We start from the raw sequence: 22,507 nt of genomic DNA on the forward strand, positions 1-22,507 counted from the left end.
AAGAACACAAGACACAGACAACAAAGGCAATTTGACCATAGTCATAAAGCTAGTCGGGAACAGTTAGGATGTGACATCTGTGCTCTAAAACACCCAAACAAACTGCCTCTTGGTACGGTCTGGGGGATGAAGTGATATAGACTCCCCCAGGGGATGGTACTTGCAAGCAGTTGCAAGCCTGTAACTCCAAGGTTACCAGCTACAGGCTGCCTGACATCAGTGTCCACAGTGCACCTGTTAGCAGCTAATGCAAAGAGATAGGTCAAGACTAGAGACAGGACCCTGGGCCAAGAGGCACAGTATGAAAAGTGGACACCTACTTTAGGGAATTGCAGGAAGAGGATCAAGAAAGTAACATGACCCAAAGGCTGAGGGAAGAAGGGATTTCAAGAGGGAAGGACATGTAAGGTGAAGGGGCCAAGGACAACCATTTAGGGCTAAGAACGGACATCTGAAATTTAAGGCAGTTCTTAGGGAAAACTTTGAGAAGAAATATAAAGAAATGTGGCAGAGAGAAGCCAGGGGGCAGGTACTAAGGATGGAATAGGACATGAGAGTGGAGGAGGTAAGTTCACCCAGTGTGGTGAGAGGCTGGTAGGAAGGGAGGGAGGTGACACACAGACTCAGGGGCAGCAAAGGTACACACATGTAAGTTGCCTGGCACACAGCAGTGCATTACATACACATCTGCCTCTTCTTTCCTCTTCTAAATCAAGACTAAGGTTTTGGGGGGCATGGTGAGGAGGCTGAGGACAAACAGCACAAAGGATACTATGGTGACAGGACCCTGGCAAAGGTGGGAGGGAGTGGCAGCTGGCACTGAGGAAAGACTTCCTGTGTGCCGGGCATTTTACACGCATCATCTCCCTTAATCCCCACACAGACTGCATGAGGCAGGCAATGTCATTCAAGAGGAGGAGCCTGAGGTCAGACAAGCCAAGCACTCATCCAAGGTCACACAGCCGAAATCCCAAATCCCAGAGCCTTCTGCCCCCACAGCCCAGGCCTTTACCCATGGTGAGGGCCCAGGAAGAAGAAACAGAGGAGAGATCCACTTGCTTCCTTTGAACTGGGAGAAGAGGAAGGGACGATGGGGAAAGAGACAAGACATTTTGAGTGGGAAAGAAGAGATGCTGAGGAAGCTTAAGTCGGAGCAGGTCTCATTTTGTGAAAGAAAGGAGAAAAGATGGGGTGAGTGTTTGGGGTAAGTCTGAGTCTGTGATAAAGCAGCAAGAAGAGAAAGGTCTTGGAGATGGACATACCTGTGCCTCTGAGCTCCCAACTAAACCTCAAAGTCTAGAAGGGGGTTTTACTTCCTTGCAAGTGCCTACTTTAGTAGCATGGTGCTAACTAAAATCATTGCCTATAATTATAATATTGTAAAAGGCAGAAACCATTTCTTTATTATCAACTTTCTCCTACCACAGCAAGTTAATAATGAAATCACAAAAAGAAGACAGCTGGCAGAAGGCAACCCTTACACCAGAGAGATATTAAATATTTAGGTTATACATTTTCTTACGCAGTTTTGTTAACATAGCCGAATCTTTCTACAGTGCTTGTCCATCTTTTAACGTATAAATTCCATAGAGATTTTTAGTTTAAAGGGATAAATCTGAAAACACGGCCACTTCCTTTTCTTGCCCTGTGGCTTGAAAACCTCTTCTGCAAATAGCAGACAAACTCATGAGTAGTCATCATTTTATAAATCATTTGAAATGGATCCTTTAAAACACCATCTGTTGATCTGCTTAATCTTTCCTATGAAAATAGGGCTTCAGCTCAGATGTTCTGGAGGTGCCAGGAGGTAAATACCAATCTGAATTCAAATGTATTAAATATTTAGAGACTTATTGAACTTTAGGGAAGAAGGAACCTTTGAGATCACCTTAGTTCACCCATCTTAATTTCCACTGGAGGCAAACAGAACCCAGAAAGGTTCAGGAACTTGCCCGAAGTGGCACAGCCACAACGGTCCAATTCTGGGCTAGTACCAGAATGTATGCCCCCTAATTCCCAGATTAGTGCTTTTGCACGACACCTGCTCCTTTCTCCCTCCTTTTAAACTCCGGGGGTTAGAATAAAATACAAATTTAGCTATAGTTTTAACTTATTGTTATTTTTTACTGGCTTCATCAAAATCAAAACTAAAATGCCTCTACAGATTCAGCTTCAAGTGACACAAGTAATTTCAAATCCTGCCCAGGAAAGTCCAGCCTTCTTCATATGCTCAACAGTTTTTAAAGACTTAACAATAAAGTGAACTCAGTAACAAAGCATGAACTGAAAGACTAAATTTTGCATTTAAAAAAAATATTTTGGAATTTCATTGATATGGAAATCAAATTTAACAGCAGTGATTTTTTTTTTTTTAAGTCTTGCAAGTGCGGAGAGCATGAGATTATTCAAAACTGCTCAGAAGCAGCAACGATTATTTTAAGCTCATGATTCAACGGGTACATTAATTAAAAACTCCACCAACCCAAATTGACAGATCTTGATATCAACGGGACCAGAAGAATTAAAATAATAGTTGTCATATAAAAATAGATTAAAGCGGCCAATGTCAGAAGGACAAATGGCAAGCAAGTGTTGTAGGAAATGAGATGCATATGATGGACAGCTTTTGAGGATTTTTTTAAAAACGAAGATCCTGGAAATACGGGCATACGGGTAGCGTCAAGAAATGCTTCTTCATAAATACCGAATCTGATTTCTGGAAACTGGGTGAGAAAACTTGGTAATAATTCCTTACTAAGGCATAGGGATGTAACACGGGGTTAGAGATCGAAAGAGCCAAAGAGCCAAAACAACGCTAGGTGACAGGGAAGGGACTGAGGCGAGGGAGCAGAGAGGGGCGAGAAGGTGCAGGGTGAGGGGTATCATCCGGGTCTCTCGCCGGCCAGCACAAACTTGACAACCGACGCCAATGTCCAGTGCAGCCCTTCTTTCGCCGGCGCCCGCCGTCTGGCACCAGCGCGCGCCCTACTACAGCCTGCTCTCGCGACCCCTCAGGGTGGTTGACACGCCCCACAAGGTCGGCGTTAATTTCTACCTTCCTCTTCTTACCGCGAACAACTGAAGCTCTCTGGGCTGCCAGTGCCCGGCAATCGCGAGTGGAAACCTTTTTCTTCCCTGACATCTGTCAAACCCCGAGCTTGGGCCAGCCGCGCTGCGCCCTCCGCGGAGCTCCAGGGCAGGCGTCTGACCCGCACCTGGGCTCCAAGCTACATCCCCCTGCAGTCGACCACGGGCTCACAGAACACCAGGGATCCTCCGGGGCCTCTAAGGACCCCTACGGCGCAGGCCCGACGAAAGTTCGCAGGCTGGGGTCGGCCCCTTGTCGGGCCGGGGATTCCCGAGTGTAGCGCCAGTCCCAGCTACAGGGCCGAAAAGCCAGGCAGGCTCGGACTCCCCAGTCCCGACGGAGACGCCCTCCCTGCCCCCACCCAGCCTCACAAGCTCGCAAAGGGGAAGTGGAAAGTGGGAGGAAGGGCCGACGCGGCATCTTTAGCCCAACGCCCTTGGGACGCAGCCGGCAACGATGGGCCCCTCGGGGGTCCCCGCAGCTCCTAGGAATACACCTAGGACTCGCCCTAGCTCGAGTCATTGAGCCCAACGGACAGAGCTGTTCCTTTAAGAGGGAGCTGGCTTCCCCCTACCCCGCCAGGTAGCGATGCCCGGGGAGGAGAGGTGGGTACTTCAGCGGACACTCTCCCTGTTCCTTTAAGGGCGCCTGCAGCACCTCTGCCCGCCCTAGCCCGCAGCGCCAGCCCCCCGGAGGAGAATGGGGGCGGACGGGCGCGGCGCCTTTAAGGGGCGCAGCCTCCCCACCGCCGGGTGGGGGCAGGGAGCGGGCATGGGCCCTTTAAGGCGGGCAGCGGGCACGTCGGGCAGGGTTCCCCGGCGGCCGGGCTGAGCCCGGGGCCGCGGCGGGGACGCCGCGTCTGTGAGGGTGCTAACGGCCCCGACCGAGTGCCCGGGACCGCGCCACTGGCCGCCGCCGACCCGACACTCACCGTGGCTCGCCGGGAGCGCCCGCACTCGGATCCCGCGGCGGCGGCGGCGGCGGCGGCGGCGGTGAGTCCGGCGCGGGTAAACAGGCACCTCCGTCCCTGACCTACTTTCTGCCTTCCCTAAATGTCGCACCACTAACCTACTTTCCGACCAATCCGCTCCCCGCCGGCCCAGGCCCGGCCCCCCGCCCACCAATCGCTGTGCCCAACCCCCCTTCCCCGCCCACCAATGGAGGAGCCGCGGAGCCCGGATACCTGCCTCTTTCCGCCAGCCAATCCGAACGCCCGAAGGGAACCGGTCTCGGCGGCAGCCCTCGGCCAATCCGCGCGCGGCTTGGCGGCCCGCTGGCCAGTTATATGGAAGCTGGAGGGGACATCGACCAATAACGAAGCAGCGGGGGCCGGTTTACCTGATACTTTCCCGCCACCAATCGTTTGGCGCCCAGGCGCGCACGCCCCGAAGAGAGAGCCAATCTGCGCGATCTCCTGAATTTCCCCTGCCCTCTCCCTTTCCCCTGAGGTCTCTCACTCTCTGTGGCCACTGCGGTGTAGACACTGCACTCTTCGCGGTCGCCTGGGATGTCCCTCTTCTCTAGGTCCCCGGCTGGCATCTAGCTACCCGGTCTCACCTCTCGTCCTTCCCCTGCTCCACTCCGGCATCCTGACTAAAACCAGTTATTTTCTGACTTCCCTCCTCCAACTCCATCTAGGAAAGCAATTTTAGGAACCCTGAGTGCCAGACCCTGCCTAAAGCCCCTGGTTTGCCAAAATCCAAACGAAAGAACAAATACTTCTTATTTCTAGGCTTGTCCACCCCAAGCACTGCAAGTGTTCACATATTCTTTTCATTCGTCTTGACCTCCAAGCGCCCCGTCGGGGATGTCACTCTCGTTCCAAAGGGAAAACTCAAGCGCGGAGCGATTCTATTGCTCTCCTTACAGTAGCCAGGTTTTGACCACCTACTGAGCGGTAGGCGCCAGCCCATCAGTTGTGCTTTCTACTGCAAAAAACTGTCGAGGGAGTGAGACAGAAGGAAACAAATGATTACAGCAAATAAAAATTCCACGACAACGTGCAGCTTGGTTGCTGAAAGGACAGAGGGTCTATTTTATTTTTGCATCTCAAGCGTTTAAGTAGAGAGCCTTTAGCACAAAAACTCCCAACCCTTCTAGATATTAGATTCCCTGAATATAAGGAGGTCTTCTTTTTCGTTATCCATGCCCGCTTCCCTTCAGCATCTAAAGGGGGAGGGGGAAAAAGTCTGAAGGGGAAGGGAGATCCTGGGGGGCGGGCGGGGACCAGCTGCCCAGCATCTGGCAAGCGCTCCATAAAAGTTTGTGGGCTGGACATATGAACAAATGAAATTAAATCAATTGACCTGATTCTGTGACACAGACTAGCCGCTGTGTCTCTAAAATTCTAGCCTTAGTTGCTTGAACACAGATACTATGCTTTGTTGTAAAACCATTGCTCTTCCCTAGCTTACTGCCACGCGCAGAGTGTTTGCTCACTACGTGCTTGTGGGCTGAATGCTAACAGTTTCCAAGGTCAACTGTTATCATTGGTAGCCTACTATTTTTCCTAAGTTTACACACAGATGGAATCTCACTATTTGTCTTTTCCCCCATTTCATGAGGAGACCACTGTTTAAATGAGACTTTAGCAAATACATTGATAATAGTATAACAATGAAGAAATAAAGATGCTAGTATAATTAATTGGACTAATAACTGATTAAGTGACCATAACCTAAAGATACTGATTAATGAGTCCATATTAAACCAAAGGAATGGTGGAGGGATTAATATGTGGGCAGCATCTACTATGTACCAGGCACTGTGCTAAGTGTTTTCCCCATGTTTTCTCCCCTAATCCTCATAACCACATGTGAGGAAGCTATTATTGCCCCATTTTACAGATAAAGAAACTGAAACTCAAAGTTTAACTTGCCCCAGGTCACACAGTAGGTGGCATAGCCATGATTTAAATCAAGCTTTTTGCATCAAATCCTCTGTGCCACACCAGTCAGCATCAGGATGGCAGAAGGCACTCCCAGGCCCAGACTTCAGGACTTTTATTAGTGTACTGAAAGAAAACCCAGAAGACATGCATCACATTCCCAGAGGACACAAACCAGGAGGGGACAAGACATCATTAGATGACTTAAGGGAAATTCAATACTACAGCAATGGACTAACTCTAACAAGGGTAAATGTGAAATCAACTGCTCCAAGGCAGGCTGAGGGCAGAGATGTTTTAACAGATGCTTGCAAGAACAAGGTAAGGGGCTTAGGTGACAAATAACTCAATCTGAATTGTGGCTGCTAAAATAAATAAGTGCTGTCTTAGGCTGCACGGAAGCGTGGTAGGTAAAGCAAGATGGGTGTTATTGTGTCGCCCACTGTGGTCTGAAATTCAGACTTGGCAAAGAGAAATTATCTATGTGCACAAGTAGAGGGACCAGGATGTAAAGAGGCCAGAAACTATGTCATATGAGGAACGATTAAAGGAAGCAGAAGTTTTGCCTCAGGGAATACAAGGTAACTGCCTTCATATATCTGAAGAGCTGTCACGTAGAAGAGAAATTAGACTTATTTGTCGGGGCCCTAAGGGGTTGACTCATCAGTGGAAACTCTAGAATGAATCAATATAAAATTTTCTAACAACTAGAGTATCCTCTACCTCAGTAAGTTTAATTTCTTGTCACAGAAAGTTCCCAACTAAGAACTGGATAAACATGGTGGGAGGGGGACTGGAATAGGTGTCTATTGGGACACTCCTCCTGTGAGATAATACAGGTCTAGTCTCATACCTTGTTTTCCTCTTTTAAAGGTTCTCTCTCTGCCTTTTCCTATCCTTGGTGGCCAAGCAATGCCTTCACATGCCATGCACCCCTTTTTCCATATGTGATTACACCTCCTTTGAGTTTCTTTCTGTTAGAGATCTCAAACACCTCCACCTTCTCCAGGTACCCACCTTCCCTTTTATTTTCTACCTCCACAATGCTGAATTTTTAATTCTCTGCCCACTGCTAAGGATAAAGTATTGCCTTCAATATAAAATTTACTGGGCATGAATAGAATCATAAGGAGAAAAGAAAGGGAACATTTATTGTCCATCTGCTACGTACTCTACATAGGTACTCTAAATCCATTGTTGGATATAATCCTCACCTTAACCCCAGCAGTCAGTATGCTAGCTCTCCATACTTGTTAGCTGGATGACTTTTATCAAAGTCCTTAGCCTCTTTGTAACTCAGTTTTCTTATCTGTGAAGGGGTAATCTAATATCTTCTTCACAGGGTTGTTGTGAGAGTTAAATGAGATAATAAGTGGAAAGCCCTTAGCACAGTTCCTGGTACACAGTAGAGATTCAATATACATTAGGTATCACTCTTCATAATTCTATGAAATAGACATTTATTGCTCACATTTTACAGATACAGTCAATGAGGATAAAATAGTATAAGCCACAGTAGTTCCCCAAATGTTGATGCAATGTTTGGGACCCAGTAGAATTACCTGGGGAGTTTTTAAAAATGTGGAATTCTGAGTCCCATTCTGGAATATTCTGATTCAATATCTTTGGAATCTGAGATGCAGTTGACTTTGGGAACTGCTGGCGTAATGGAATAAGTACAGGCTCTGAAGCCAAACAGATCCAACATCAAGTTTCAGGCCTGTTGGATGGAACAGAGAAGCCAATGGCAGAGCAGGAAGTGATGCATTCATGCTATCTTTGGATGGAAATTGGGGAGTCCTGAGATGGACATATTAAAAGTGGGGAAAATCAGGTACAAATGTGTTGCTACAAATAAGAATAACAATAACAATATTTATTGCAGTTATACAATGAGTTAAGAGCCGTTCTAAGAACTATATCAATTACCTTTCAATTCTCACAACCTAACCCCCTTGCTGCCATGGTAGGTATTTCTATTATTCCCATTTTACAGGTGGGGAAACTGAACCAGGAGGAGGTTCTGAGATCCAGGCTACTTAGGTAGTCTGACCCCAGAGTTCATACTCTCAACTTCTTTGTTAAATTGCCTCTTTACGATTACTTTGGCAAAACAAAAGAAACTTCGTATGTTAGAAATACAGATTAAAGAGTCATCAATTTAGAGGTGGTAAGTATTACCAAACTTCAATTCTCTGATCCACTGGGGTTTTATAGAGAGAAAAAGAGAATTCTCCGGGCCTATGACTCAGGGATAGGATGTCCATGCATACTTAGGAAGTGAAAGAAACAGACGCTTTTTCAAATACACCAAAAGGGAGAGATTTATTGGGAGGAGACAGGAGTATCTCAGGGAACCTTACAGGAAGAAACAGAGCAAATCCTTATGAAGGACTGGAACAGACATACCATTAGCTAAGAAGGCAGCTCCCATCTCTTCTCTGCCTGGGGTCATGTGGCCTCTGGACTCAGCTTCTCTCTGCCCATCTGCTTTGTGGCACTTTCCCTGTAACTCACCACCCTCTACCGCATTGTACTGGCCCTTCACGAATGTCCTGGACCACTGAGCAAGAAGGATTCCAGGAGAGGCATGGGTAATTCTCCCGGCAGGGAGCATGGGCTAAACAACACTCTCCAAAGATGCTGACTCAAGTGAAAAAAGAATCAGAATAGAAGGAAATACAGAGTAGTGAGAGCAAGGGAAGGAGAAGCAAGAAAGTAAAAAGGCCAACTTTGGAAAGCTCCGGCAGAAACGCTTAGCTGAGAAAAGGGTTTGTCTAGAGAGCAACAGAGATTTGACCAGAAGAAAGCTGTTTTACTCCAACTGCTTCTAGAGCCAGAAGGCCTACTACCATAGGACACCAGGGAAATCACAGGCAGAAATGAGGAAAGAGAGGGAAGGATGAGAGATCGCTTTCTGAAGGCGCTTGTTATTTAACGGGAAATTAGAAAATCATAGCTATCTCTTAGCAGCTGACCCAGTTGAAAGTGGTTTTATGTGTATGTGTGGACGAACGGTTTGATTTTTTAATCTGGATGTACAAAAATGGGAATGAAAAACATCAACTGTTAATGGATTAACCAGTGTATAGAGCACTTTTGCTGTTTCCTCAAAGATCTTCCTTGGCTCTCTTTTGAATGGGATGGCCATAGCAGCTCAGAAAGGGAGAGCAGTAAAACCTCATTTGGAATGTGTCCTAGACCGTGTAATGGGGCTTTAGACTAGATCTTGCTTGCAGACACGGCCAAGATTCCAGAGATCTTGGAGCTCAAATGTGAAAGGGGCTTTTCCATTTACCCAGAGAGGGTGAAAGGCACCAGTGGCCAATGGCTTCTCAATAGAAGCTCTAAAGAACAGGAAGAAACTGTCTTCAGGACACTGGCATAGATTTTGCCTAGCTTCACTGGAAGAAACAGTAATAAAATCCACTTTCTGAAGAATATAAAAGAAAGGAAGAATCCATTCTAGTCGGTACAGCACAGCGAAGTTTTCAGTCAAGCCATTTAAGAATAAATGAACTAAAAAGAATGACAATACGCTGATGAATAATAAAATGGGGTAGGTTAGAGGAACTTGGCCTAAGACATTATTAAAGCATACTATTATAAAACTGTGGCAATTAGGGTGGCGCCTGTGGTTCAAGGAGTAGGGGGCCGGCCCCATATACAAGGGGTGGTGGATTCAAGCCCAGCCCCAGCCAAAACTGCAAAAGAAAAAAAAAAAACCCTGTGGCAATTAAAATAGTCTGGTATTGACATACAAACAGACCAATAGATGAATGAAAAGTTTGACATCCAGAAACAGACCCAAAGTGTATGAAAATTGAGTATAAAGTAATTTTAAATGACTGGGAAAAAAAGATCAACTTTCCAAGAAATCTTAATGAAACCAGCTAGCCATATGGAAACACAGAAAACTTACTCCCTACCCTATCTTTATACTAAAATACAACCCACAGGAACGTAGGATTTCAGTGTAAAGAATGAAACCTATAAAGACAGTAGGAAAAAAATGGATGAAAATTTTATAAGGCCCTTGAAAGGACCTTCTAACCCTAACATGAAATCCAGAGACCATGAAAATAAAGCTGGGTCTCTCTTTCTCTTTCTTTTTCTCTCTCTCTCTCACACACATAACACACACACACACACACACACACACTTCATATAAATAAAGGGACAGCCACATGCAGGACCCACAACACACAATTAAGAATGCACCATAAATGGTGGCACCTGTGGCTCACTGAGTAGGGCACTGGCCCCATATGCCAAGGGTGGTGGGTTTGAACCTGGCCCCAGCCAAACTGCAACAACAACAGAAAAATAGCAGGCATGTGGCAGGCGCCTGTACTCCCAGCTACTTGGGAGGCAAGAGAATTGCCCAAGCCCAGGAGTTGAGGTTGCTGTGAGCTGTGACACCACAGCACTCTACCAAGGGTGATAAGGTGAGACTCTGTCACAAAAAAATAAAAAAGAGAGAGGACTGCTATTTAAATCTCTTCTTTCTATTTGCAATTAAAAAAAAAAAACATGCTTTATTTCTCAAATTACAAACCAGTGTACATTTGTGACAAAAAAATTGGAAAACACAAACATGAAAAAGAAAATAAAAATCATCTATAATTCCATTAAGCAGATATAACCCTCATTAAAATATTGATGTATTTTCTTTGTAATTATATTAGGTCTTGACCTAATGTTTATCACATCAAAATTTTGTTTGGCATCCTGCTTTTTTATAAGATTAATCCATCGTGAGCTTTCTCCCTTGCTAGTAAGTCTCATCTACAACAGGCTGTCTACAGGCTGCAGCATATTCCATGATATGGAGGAATTATACACCACTGTGCAAAACCCTCTGATTGAAAACATTCACGTTGTTTCTAGTTTTTCTTTATTACAAAGACAGTCCAGGACCTAATGACGATTTGACTTACAATTTTTTGACTTTATGATGGGTTTATTGGGGTATTAAATGCATTTTTGATTTACAATATTTTTGATGTACAATGGGTTTATCAGGACATAACCCAGTTATAAGTTGAGGAGCATCTGTAAATGTTTTGAAAAGAGCATTCTTCGGGGTGGTGCCTGTGGCTCAAAGGAGTAGGGTGCTGGTCCCATGTGCTGGAGGTGGCGGGTTCAAACCCAGCCCTGGCCAAAACTACAAAAAAAAAAAAGCATTCTTTGGAATGTTTAAACCTCAAGGCCCTCTATGGGGTACAGGCTTATGGGACTGATCCATGGTTTCCTACCCTACATCATTACCACACTGAGTTTCTGAGAATCAGTATCAGCAGGAAATAAAACTTTAATATTTTTTAATGAGGTTTTAATATTTTCTCCTCCCACTGCCACTTCTCTGCCACAAATCTTATTTTAAGGACGTAGAAAATTATATGCATTGTATTTAAATCCAAAACCGGAAATGACTATAGCTTGATAAATGGTCCTTAAGAAATTTATGACCCCAATTCTATGTTTCAAAGGGCACTCCAACTATCAAAAAGATTGATTGACAATAAAACTTACTGCAAATTGAGATATCCGAATCTTGAGCATGAATAGTCATTTAATTTTGTTGATGTCATTGCTGTTGTTTTTGACTCCTGTGCTTCATGGGTTTTTTCCTTTATTCATCTACTGCCAAGTCATGCATTTGCACGTGTGCCAGAGAAAGGCAAGGATGTTACTCCATAGTCCTCAGAAGATTGGATAGGTGACAAAGCTGAAAGTCACTGAGAATAAAAAAAGGAATAAAGGTTGGACACTGACCCCATGCCTGTAAATTTCCCTCACTCCCATTGCCTCTGTCCACATTAATCTAGCTCACACCTGCTTCACTGGTTAAAGGTCACTTCCTCAGGGAAACCTTCCCTGACCTCCCAGCTATAAAAATCTACCGCAACAGTACCCTGTATTTCCTCTTTCAAAGTTCTGTCACACTTGGACTTTCTTGCCTTCCCACAGGCTCTGTGAGGCAGGCACCACACCTGTACAGTTCACTGGTACATCCCCGACAGCTATCAAAGCAGTAGCACATTCATGAGAGTGAGTATTGTTTGAATAAAGAAATACAAAACAATGAAAAGATGTCAAAGTGAGCCCCCCTTCTTGCCTGGACACACACAAGACATCATCTTCCAGACATACACACAAGATTCCAGCATTGGCTTCAATTACCCACCATCAGAGAAAACTTCCCAGACCTCCCTTTCTAGAATATCAGGGTTCATCCCGTCATTCTCTACCTCTTAATCCTTCTTGAATTTTCTTTACAACACACATCGCTACCTGACATTTTGTATGCTCCCCAGTGAGGTCTGGGAGGGAAGGTGTAATTTACTACTACATCTTTCACGCCTAGAATAGTGTCCAACATGCAGGAGATGTGCAATAAATATCAGCTGAATAAAAGATTGAATAAATGAATTAACTAGATTCTAGAATGCAGCCCATTGGTCTATTTTGACTTTCTAAATAGTCATATTAACTTTCAGCAAAAAAATACCACATTCAATACTACAAAGAGACAAAAGGATAAATAATTTTTTCTTAGTTTTTTCCTAGACTTAATTGCATTATTTTTATCATTTGTCTGCCAATTTTTAGATTTGCCACTTTTTATGTTTTATTGCCTAATTGTCAGTTGATAATATGTGCAAATAAAGTATCTCACTGGGTATAAAAAGAAACAAACTTTTCCGTAAATTATAATGTAAATGTTGATTTTTTTGTTTGTTTTTTTGTTTTTCTGGGTTTTTTTTGAGACAGAGTCTCACTATGTCACCCTCGGTAGAGTGCCGTGGTGTCACAGCTCACAGCAACCTCAAACTCTTGGGCTTAAGAGATTCTCTTGCCTCAGTCTCCCAAGTAGCTGGGACTACAGGCACCCACCACAATGCCCAGCTATTTTTGGTTGCAGCTGTCATTGTTGTTTAGCAGGCCCAGGCTGGGCTCAAACCCATCAACCTCAGTGTATGTGGCCAGCACCCTACCCACTGAGCTACGAGCGCTGAGCCTGTTTGTTAGGTTTTTGTTCAGGGAGTTCAATAATAAGAAATAGCACCTTTTGGAAAATAAGTATTTATGTCAGTTGGGTAGTATGCCATCCTTTAAATGTTAAGTATGAATTTAGATCATAAATACATAGAAAAAGTCAAATAAAAAAGTTGTAAATAATGTCACATGAAATGTATGACTCCCATCATATACAGAGTGATTGAACATTCATAAATATTATAAATACATACAGAAAAAGTTGTAGATGATCATAGAGATATCTCAATAACCACTTTTTATTGAAAAGGTTATGGGATGAACTTTCTACAAAGTTGCTTATAATAATAAAAATAATTTTAAAAGGCTGCCAGGAGAGCCAAATGTTCCAGGACACTTCATGTGTTTTCTGGCACCACTTCGTGTTATTCTGGTTTTTTCTCCTTAGTTAAAATCACCAGTTATCCAGCTAGAAATTGGACCACCTTGGAGATGACTTGCCCTGGTTGGGCTGAGATCCCTGGAAAATTTCAGGTTTTATGACTTGGGAGTCCCTTTTTATCTCAACAGACTAACAAAGAAATACTAAGAGTTGTATTGTGAATTCCAGCTCCAAGATGAAATTCAAAATACCTTACGGTGTTAGTAGTGCTTGGCATTATTTTTTATTTTTATTTTTCAGATATTCTCCAGCTTAAAGATGTTTCTAGGGAAGACACTTTGCTGCCCAGGAACATTCACTGTTAAGGGACTATAACACCACAACCCCACACCTTATACCAGGTCATTGTCTTAACCCAGAGTCCCCACCTGGACCCAAATGAGCAAAATATATTTTTTCCCCTGAGGCCATGGTCTTGGTGACTTCATACTTCCCAGGGACAACAGGCTTTAGAAATGAGAGTGAACCAGATCTTTCATTCAGTCCTCCACTCTCTTCCCCTAACATGGAATGCCATATTGGCATTTGGAAAGTTGGCCATGACTCCTGGTCCATCATGATGTTAACCCTTCCCAGGTAGGTGAAACTAAGACAGTTGGTAATCTTCCCATGAAAATCAAATTTCCTCCTCCATCAATTTCACTGTACCAGGGAAAAAGAATACAATAAGATGCTCACTCTGTTCAATTCTTCAGACTGAGTTTTCAGCATCCAGCTGTCTTCTTTTGTAAGACATCAAATATTTTCATCTTCCACAAATGGGGCTATTTGAATAATGATAAATCAAGTTCCATACAACTATATTTAGCATGGAGATTGAAATTAAAAGGCAGTGGAATAATAATCTTGCCCAAGCATGTCTAAGATTTCCTTTCCATTTTCTCAAAACAATTTATTCCATGTCTGGCTGCAGAGACTTGTTGCTTGTTTTCCTTCTTGTGAAGAATAGGTAACATTTGACATTCTTTCTAAACCGAGTGAATGGTGTGTCTGAAATTGTGGTTTTGGCGAGACACAAGCCTTCCTTCTTTCTCCGTGTCTTCATTTACACAATCTCGGGGATGAAATTTCTTTTCCATATTGAGTGGTAAATTTCCATGAACCAAATCAATTTCATAAGTAAGTAACATTATCTATCTATATTTTTATTTATTTTTTCTATCTATATTTTTAAATTTAGGGTAGTTTATTACTGTTCAGGAAGAGACAGGAAGCATATCCCCTTCTCTTCCTCCTCCTCTTACTGCTAGTAAACGGTAACACTTTTATGGTGCTTACCATATGCCAAGTATTATTCAAAACAGTCTATATATATTGACTCAACCTAACATAGTCGACACAGCTACTCCAGAGGTAAATTTTTATTTTATGCTCCTTTTATGCATGAGGAAACTGACGCAAGGAGAAGTTAAATCATTTGCCCAAGGCTTCTGGCAAGTAAATGGCACAACAGGAATCAAAACCCAGGCATCTGACCTCAATGGGACTGCTCTCAAACCCTGTGCTGGCCTCCAGCAGCGACCCCAGAATGTTGGCATTATCCCTGTTTGATGGGTGAGGCCACTGAGGTTCCGAGAGGTAAAGTTCAACATCACAAAGCTGGTTAGCAGGTTTCAGGAGTCTTTGACTCTCATGTTTGTGCTCTTTCCATCTCTGAAATAGCACTACCTAATAATACCTTTAATTATTATTGAATTATTATGAAAGTGCCATAAAAAGGTACTATCTTCTATTCCTACTGCCCTTTTAAGTATATCATGAGTTAACTAGTCTTCTGTTAGTGTGAAAAGACAGTCAATGAAGAACTTTTTTTTCCCCATTAGAAAGTGTTTTCAAACTTCCAAAGGATCTTCTTATAAATGATAGTTTATAATTCCCTACATTTGAAAGTTTGGATTAGTTAAGATTAGAAAATAGGATCTGATTTTAAATTTTTAGGTACCAGAATCTTTTGAGAATACACCTTTTTTTTTTTCTAGAGACAGAATCTCACTTTATTGCCCATGGTAGAGTGCCGTGGCATCACGCAGCTCACAGCAACCTCCAACTCCTGGGCTTAGACGATTCTCTTGCCTCAGTCTCCCAAGTAGCTGTGACTACGAGCACCTGCCACAATGCCCGGCTATTTTTTTGTTGCAGTTTGGCCGGGGCCAGGTTTGAACCCGCCACCCTCCGTATGTGGGGCTGGGGCCCTACCCACTGAGCCACAGGCCCCGCTCGGGTACCAGAATCTTTTGAAAAGATGAACATTCCACCTTGTTTCTTATTCTACAGGGAGAGAAAAGAAGGGTCTATTAGGTGGTTGAATGAGAGAAATGCACTTTCTCTTGAAAAAAAAAAAAAAACAGAAAAACAAAATGGCATAAGTCATGTTTCAGATTTTTTTTGTTTACTAGCTACTAACCATGCTTTTAAATTGCACTTATTCTCTGCAAAGCAAGCAGTAAGAGGCCATTAACTGCAATGTAGAAGGTTTTGGGTTTTTGTTTTCTTTTAAGCTGAAAAGCTTCTGTCTTCAAGTTTCTGTTTGCAGAATAGTCCTTGGTGCACACTTGAACACACTGGGGAGAGCGCACTGGATGAGCTCTCCTTGAGAATGAATCTGAAGATAAAAGCTTCTTGACAAATAAGCAGTCGAGCCTGATGATCATAGAATCTCATAGAGTAACACATCACTCGTATTTTTTTTGTACATAAGAAGACCCATGGGGCCCTCATGTTTGTTTTCTATTTCTGTTTCAGCAAATTTTAAGCTGAAGTGTGACTTCTGCGTTCAGCATTAATGAGGATTTTGCTGTGCTTTGACATTTGCTGTCATCCCATTTCCTGTGCTTTACTGTTTCTGAGGCTAATTCAGCAATGACAGAGTCCTGCTTGCTCTGTCCTGCCAGGGTCATTAGGACCAATTTATTCACAGTATTCCTCCTCTCACAAGGGTGTTGCCAATTTAAAAATATCTATCCTTTAAAACAGCTTTGATTTTAAAGTAGAAATAACTTAAGTGCTCTTTGAAAAAGTACACTTGGGAATCCATTGATAAAGGAGCCACCCTTGGAAGGAAACATCGAAAAGAGTTCTATGTGTATTTGAACATTTACTTTACAGAATGTAGAGGACAAAAATCGCAGGATTTCAGATTTAAGAATGTCTGGTACTTTGCATTAAAATCATTTCAAATCCGGGATATGTCACTGAAATCAATGGAAACATTTAGTTCTACAGACATGTTGTTCAGCACAGAGTTGCTGTGGTCCTTCTGTCTTACACATTATTTATCGGTCCACTTCTCAGAAAAAGCTGTCTATGTTTGTGGCCTCTTGTTATTCACTGTGAAATACTTCTTTATCCTCCTGTCTACCCATTTTCTTGAACGTGAGCTTTTAAAAGTCTCCAATGACACCCTAACCACCAGTTCAAATGGCTTTTTCCTTAGTCTTCAGTCTCCTTGACTTGATAACAACACAGAGTTTAATGTTGGAAAAATAATTATCAAAGTTAACATGACATACTCTAAGTGACATGCAAAATCGTACATTACTGCTTAGTAACTGAACATAAATATTAAGCAAGTATTGTAAATAGCTTTAATCAACAAGGTTACTTTTTCCTGCCCAATCAATTCTCATTTTCCAATTCTTTTTGGCTGATTTTATCAAATATAAAGTTTTATTTTTTTAATATTTTTGATGTGCCAAGCACCACACTAAACATTTTATTATTTCATTTAATCCTCATGCAAAGATTATTGTCCTTATTTTACCAGTAATGAAAAGTAAGCTCAGAAAGATTTGGGTCATTTATCCTCGATTACATACCCAATGGTGGAACAAAGAGCTGAACCCATCTTTGTCAGATGAGAAAACACTTGCTCCCAATTCCCAGTATCTAGACACAGGACCCATTTTGATAGTTTTTCACGGGACCATACATGTTAATACTTATGAAACACATTTGTTAATTCACACCGTTAGTCTGGCAGCCCATGAACAATTAAGTCTTTTTTTTTTTGAGACAGAATCTAGTTCTGTTGCCTGGGCTAGAGTGCCGTGGCATCAGCCTAGCTCACAGCAACCTCAAACTCCTGGGCTCAAGCGATCCTCTTGCCTCAACCTCCCAACTAGCTGTGACTACAGATGCCCACCACAACACCCAGCTAGTTTTTCTATTTTAAGTAGAGACCAGGTCTTGCTCTTGCTCAGACTGGTCTTGAACTCCTGAGCTCAAGCAATCCTCCTGTCTTGGCCTCCCAGAGTGTTAGGATTATAGGCAGGAGACACCATGCCCTGCAACATTTAAGTGAGGTGCTGAGAGGTGTGATGTGGTCCCACCTACTCAGGCATTCACGGGCTGGGGAATACAGTCAGTAAACACATGTATGGCCCAGTGAAATAGTGATCACAACAAAGAGATGTACCGAGCGCCGTGGGAGTGGGAATGGCCAAAATCTGCCGAGGGAAGTGAGGAAAGTCATGAGAAAAAGTTTGACTTGAACAGAGACTTAAAGAACAGGGAAAGAAGATAGACAGGTCGAAGGCATCCAGCCTGAAACTATAAGCTGGGGTTGCTCCACCTTCATGACGTCCTTCTGTCCCTCCAAAACCTCTGCCATTTGCGCACTTCTCTGAAACAAGCCCAGCTTATCCTTCTTTAGGAAAACAACATTGCAGCAACAAGAGATAGCGCTTTCTTAACACACTATTAATCCTCTGCCCCTTCCTCCCTAACGCTCCATCCCAGTGCCCTAGGAACAGCAGCTGCACCCAGTGCTTGTTGGAAGTGCAGATTCCTAGATGCCACCCTGGCTTTCCCGGGGCAGAAGCTGTGAGGGGCCCAGCAATCTGTTTTCAAGAGCCCTCCAAGTGATTCTGTTGCATGCAGGGGGTTGAGAAGGACCGCTTTACCCACTTGCATTTACAGATAGTCTCTGGGTTACAGGCAAGGTAGGTCTGTAAGTTTGTTATTAAGTTGAATGTGCATGTAAGTTGGAACGGCACATTTACCTATGTCCTATAATAGCCCCCATTCCTAAGTGCGAGTTGTGCCTCAGTGGGATGTTTGTAACTGGAGGACTGCCTGTCCTTAGTAATGCTAATTTGCTAATTTCCCCGACAAACCTCCCCGTGTGCACCCCTGTTTCACTCTCCTGGTGCTCCCAGCCCCTAGTCCAGCATTGGAGATGTAGTGAGTGCTCAACAAATATTTGCAAAAAGAAGGAATAATTAAAAAATGAACTTCACCAGTGTACAGAAAGCTTTAAATACCAATACCCCTGGAAGAGCTGACATAGTCCAGAAAAATGCCCCATGAGGATGGGAGGGAGCAGGAAGCGAGAGGCCTTGGGAAGAAGGGGAATGAGCATTTCCTTAGCACTTGGGCCGTTCAGGAGGCTTTCCTATATCTTCCCGGCTATCACCCTCACCTGAAACAAAAAACTGAGGCTGCGAGAGGTAGTATTCCCAGGGTCACGCAGCTGGCAGTGGGGGATACAACTCCAGGACCCTCCAGCTCCAGACCCCCTTCCTTCCCCCCCCACCAAGGACCACCACTAGCAGCCAGGAAGGAAGCAAATGGAAGCAGAAAGCCTGAAGGGAAGGAAAAGCTTCATTAACCTCGCAATTTTCCTGCCATCATCCCCGTCACTTGTCCATATTAGTTTAATTTTAGTTGACAGACCACTACTAAGAGGTATCAGTAACGTGTAAGCCACGTGTTCTCAGGCATTTTACATCGCTGTGGGTCTCTTCTTCCAACCTTCTCCTCCTCTCCCTTGGCCCTGACCTCAGCCCACCTTCTGTCTCCTGTCTGCCTGAACAGGCCTCCTCGTTCACTGGCCCTGCGTAGTGGAGATATCAGTCTGTCCATCCCATCCACCTCCCAGCTGGGTGAGGTTTCCCTTCTTGGCTCAAATTAAGCTGCAGGCTCCACTTCTGATGTTGCTCTTCATGAGTTCCTTTAAATTTCTGTTTTGCAATCATATTCCCCCTGGAACCCAAAGGCTTTGCTTCCCAGAAGCTACTTCTCTGTTTCCTTGCTCCCATGCCCCTTAGAGATTTCTTCCATTCTGAGAGATTAAATAGCATTTTCACCTCCCGCCCTGACCTGGCCCTGAGTTTCAGTCTCAATCTTTCTGCATGTTTCACCTGGGTGTCCTGCTTCACTTTAAATGTAGCATGTTTGAACCGAGCTGGTCAATTTACTCTTTGACCTCATTCTCCCTCCCAAAGTGTTTCTGTCCTTAGCACAGAATTGTCATTCCACCAGTCATTATGCTTTTAAAGGCACCCATTTGAGTACTTAACCTCTCCTTTTTTTTGTAGGCTCCTGTCCTCCCTCCTTTCCTTTCTCCCTTCTTTCCTCCTCCTTTCTTTCCTTCTTTCTTTTCCTTCCTTCCTTCTTTTCCCTTCCCTACCTCCCCCCCCCTTCCTCCTTTCCTCTCTCTCTTTCTCTTCCTCTGTGCACAGATCTGCCTCTGCCCTCTTACTATGGGGTATTTTTTAGGCACTTACTACGTGCCCATCCTGGTCTACTTTCTACCTTCCTTCAATCTACAGAGAGAGAAAGAGAGATCCACCTGCAAGCAAACAAACTAGTTATACCTTCTTTGAAATGGTAAAATAAATAGACGGGCTGTGTAGAGAATAATGATAGGGGTAGCCAGGAAAGGCCTCTCTGGGGAGGTGACTTTTAAGCTGAGATCCCTGAAGGAGCCCTGGATGTAGGAGGGCGGGCTGCCCACCAAGGTCCTGTTGAGGCCAGAGCTCAGAGAGCCGGTGGGAGAGGGAAGGGGCCTGGACAGAAGTGGAGCAGGAGGGATTAAGAGAGCAGGTGAGTCTGACTTCATTCAAAGTGCTTTGGAAGCCATCAGAAGGGTTCAAGTGGGCAGTGGCCTAACCCAACTTACACTTAGAGAAGTATGGAGTGAACAATGATCTTCCCAGCTGCTTTCTTGGGAAACAATTGGAGAGAACATAGGAAATTTGTGGATTTACCTTTCTCTTCCAATGTCTTCCTGATAGAATGCCTTCCTAATTAGGATGGATATTGCTGATATTCTTCCTTTCAATCAAAAGAGTGAGAATTACATTCTGTACCACTCAGCAGCTATGTTTCAGAGAGAGTGTCTTGGGCATTGGTAGTGAGCAACTGGTAATTCAACAATAGTGGTGAAACGTATTGAGCATGACTGTGTGTGTTCAACACAAGTACTTACATGTAGTGTATATTTTAGTGCTTGACAACCTTATAGGGGTGCATTATTATTATCTTCATTTCACAAGTAAGAACAGAGAGGCTAATTAACTTAAAGTCACACAGAAGCTAAGACAAAAAAAAAAATTGAGGACACCATTTCCAAATAAACACGGTCAATTTTTGATTTTTTTTCTTTACTGCTTCCCACACTTATTGTGGAAAATTCAAACTGTACAAAACTGCATAAAGTAGAAAGTTAAAGCTCCCCACCCCTAAGGTGTGACTTTGGACTTTCGCACTGTTCCTCCCTCTCCCCAAGTAGTGCTGGAATACTTCACATTGGCCATGTTACAAAACAAAAAATTCATAAGTGAAATCTAGTCGTTCCTTCCTCCTACTTTTCATGTCTCATTAAGATAGATCATTTGAGTTTCCTCTGTAACAAAAACTACGGCTTCAGCAGGAAAACCGATCACAACAAACTGATAGTCTGGTGTTGTTTCATAATTCTGAGTAAAACTGGAGGTGTTCAAATTTCTAAACCCTGTAGCACAAAAGGCATTTTTCCAAGCAGGCTAGGCCAGGCTAACTGTTGAATAGGAAAACTAATTAGCATCCTGTGTGAATTATCTTGTCTTTTTTTAGGACCGGAAATCAAATGGGAAGGGTTCCCTCCTGTTCCAAGCGAGTTCCAGAAGAATTACTCACGCTCCTTAACCTATGAGTCAGACAGGAGTCTAGGAGAGTGTTTCCAAAACAGGCGCACAATGTGATAAACAAAGCCATTGATATGTGACAGTCAGGACAGTCAGGTCAGTCAGGGCTACAACTGGCCAAAGCGAAGAAGAGGTACTCGAGCAAGAAGATAGTAAACCTGTGACTGGCTGAGTCTCCTGGAGAATCTGCAGATCACTGGAGGTCTGCAGACCAATTGGGGCATTTCTTGAAAGTAAGTGTTCATGAGGAGGTTTGTTGTCTGGGCCTTAACCTATGGCATTAGAGATGTCTCCCCTCTGAAGGACTTGAGAGACTTGCCTGCCATCCCACTCTGCTGCCTGGCTCTCCAAAGGCTTGGGCTATCCATGCTTTTGGCAGTCTCACAACACAGGATATTAATCATTTCAGGACTCTGGGCCTGTTCCCAGTGTCCATGTTTGCCACTGTTGAGCTACAGCCAGAGAAACATCTCTTAAATGACAGAGGCTTTCCCCAAATTGAAATATAAAGTCATCGAGAAACTTGGCTGAGGAAGTAACCCAGCACCACGCTGATTCTCTCCTGAGCAGGTAACAGATAAGCTTTCTCCCTGCTCCCTCCAGCAAGGAGTCTGAAGCCAGGTCTCAGTTCTGCCTGAGCCTGCTCCAGGCCGACAGGCGTCTCCTAAGAAGGGGTATAGGGTTGTACACACGACCTCATGAGGACACTTTCCCACCAGGCCCATCTGTTATTATTCCCAGAAAAAAACCGACCGTGGAGTGGAGGAAGAGCACTGGCTGGCTGGTGTTTTCCTCCATCTCCCATTACAGACTTCAGTGTATGGCTGAGGGGAGAGAGGGTGGGGAAGGAACGGAGTGTGTCCAAACAAAACACCTGTCTCTTCTGCCTCAGTCCTTACAAAGCAGTCAGAGCGATCTTTCTAAACACAGCTCTGATCACCTGTCTCCTCCTAAAAATCTTCAAGGGAACCCTCCCTGCACACGCATCTACAGAAATTCCAAAGTTCTTCATAGGCCATTTAAGGTCCTTCACTCCCTGACTTTCTGCCTAACTTTGAAGATTCATTACCAGCCACTCCCTGATCCTCTCTAACCACACTTGCCTGCTCATTATTTCCTGAAAATATTGTGTACTTTCAGCTCTGCCTCCTGTATTCATGCTGTGTTCATCCTACCTGGAG

The 22,507-nt window shown here is 43.9% G+C and overlaps 1 protein-coding gene across 5 annotated transcripts in view; it reads right to left on the reverse strand.

Moving 5' to 3' along the window:
* Window positions 1–4,163, reverse strand: part of BMAL1 (basic helix-loop-helix ARNT like 1) — a 105,497-nt gene extending 101,334 nt beyond the window's left edge. For 3 of the 5 annotated variants that reach the window (XM_053560717.1, XM_053560716.1, XM_053560713.1), the window contains exon 1: window positions 4,020–4,163. The gene's annotated coding sequence lies outside the window, so the exon portion shown is untranslated. The remainder of the gene's footprint in view (window positions 1–4,019) is intronic. The other 2 variants (XM_053560712.1, XM_053560714.1) reach the window with 1 other exon arrangement.
* Window positions 4,164–22,507: the final 18,344 nt, after the last annotated feature.

Source organism: Nycticebus coucang, chromosome 14 (genome assembly GCF_027406575.1).
Source record: "Nycticebus coucang isolate mNycCou1 chromosome 14, mNycCou1.pri, whole genome shotgun sequence".
Classification (NCBI taxonomy): domain Eukaryota; kingdom Metazoa; phylum Chordata; class Mammalia; order Primates; family Lorisidae; genus Nycticebus; species Nycticebus coucang.